The sequence below is a fragment of the Vombatus ursinus genome, unplaced genomic scaffold, assembly GCF_900497805.2.
Source record: "Vombatus ursinus unplaced genomic scaffold, bare-nosed wombat genome assembly UNPS02014821.1, whole genome shotgun sequence".
NCBI lineage: Eukaryota > Metazoa > Chordata > Mammalia > Diprotodontia > Vombatidae > Vombatus > Vombatus ursinus.
Window position 1 is genome coordinate 51,754,586 of NW_020954599.1, and position 1,195 is coordinate 51,755,780.

A 1,195-nucleotide genomic window follows, 5' to 3' on the forward strand; every position below is an offset into this window, starting at 1 on the left:
TCTCCCTCCTCTGATGCCTCATGGTGCTGCAGAGTTGATCCTGAAGACACCAGCTGGCAAATCCTGCCAAGCCAGGGCAGCTTTCAAGGAAGGCATGGCAATAGGCTGTATGGCCACCCTACAAGAAACAGCAGAGCCAACATCCTCTAATGCTTCACTCCCATTTGTCCTGTTAGATTTTCTTGGTACCTAGCTGTCTCCTCATGAGGAGACTGCCAGCTCCTTGAAGGCAAAGACTGTGGGGTTGTTTGTTTGATTTTGCCTTTCTTTGAATCTTCAGTGCTTAGGACAGTGCCTGACCCACAGTCAGTGCCGCTTGGCTGAGTAACACTGAGTTGAGAGGAATGAACTGGATTGTGAGTGGTTGTCTGTCTGTCTTGTGCAAAGCGTTCCTGTCACTCAGCGGGGTGCTCACCTGGAAATATGGGGTGGATTCTCCTGATTGCCTCATGTCCTCTCTCCTGCTGTTTCCCGTGGCTGCCCACCAGGAGACCATAGCAGAGTGGAAGGTCTGGAGTCCATAGAGGTAGAAAGACCAAGCACCTAGGTCATGGGAGGAAAGGCTAATTGGGGCAGAGGCTGAGGTGTGAGAAGGGACCTCCATCTGGACTGACTATGGCAGTGTCACGTCTATATGAGCTCAGATCCCAGCCCAAGGAAGGCTGATGCGTGAGGGGCACCATGATCTGGAAGGCTATAACTAGAGCCCCTTCTACCCCAGAGTTCCCTTTCTCATGATCCTCTCAGAAGTCATTAGACACACTTGGATGATGGCAAAAATGAGAGATAAGATTCAGCTGGGGAAAGGACATGGAGACTGAACCCAGAAGTCCTGCCTCCTGGTCCCAAGCCTGGTCAACACACAGCCCTGTCCCTTCTGAATGAGGATGAGGATGCTCTACAGAGAGACTGCCTGCAGACAGACCCTGGTGACTGTTGGCTTGTGGTGTCATCATTTCTGAGCTGGACTTTATCTCACAGTACAGGCTGAGTGATGTCATGGCTCCTGACCAAGAGTCCAGCCCTTCTGGGATCATCCAGGGAGGACCACTCTGTCTGTTCTCACCAATGAAAAGGGACAAAGCCTTCCAGACCTGGCATTGGCTATGTCCTGTCCTGATAACCAATTCCTTCCTGACTCAGATCCTCTACCAATTCCCCACCCTCAAGTGCCTTGTCAGTGAACATGGAGGGC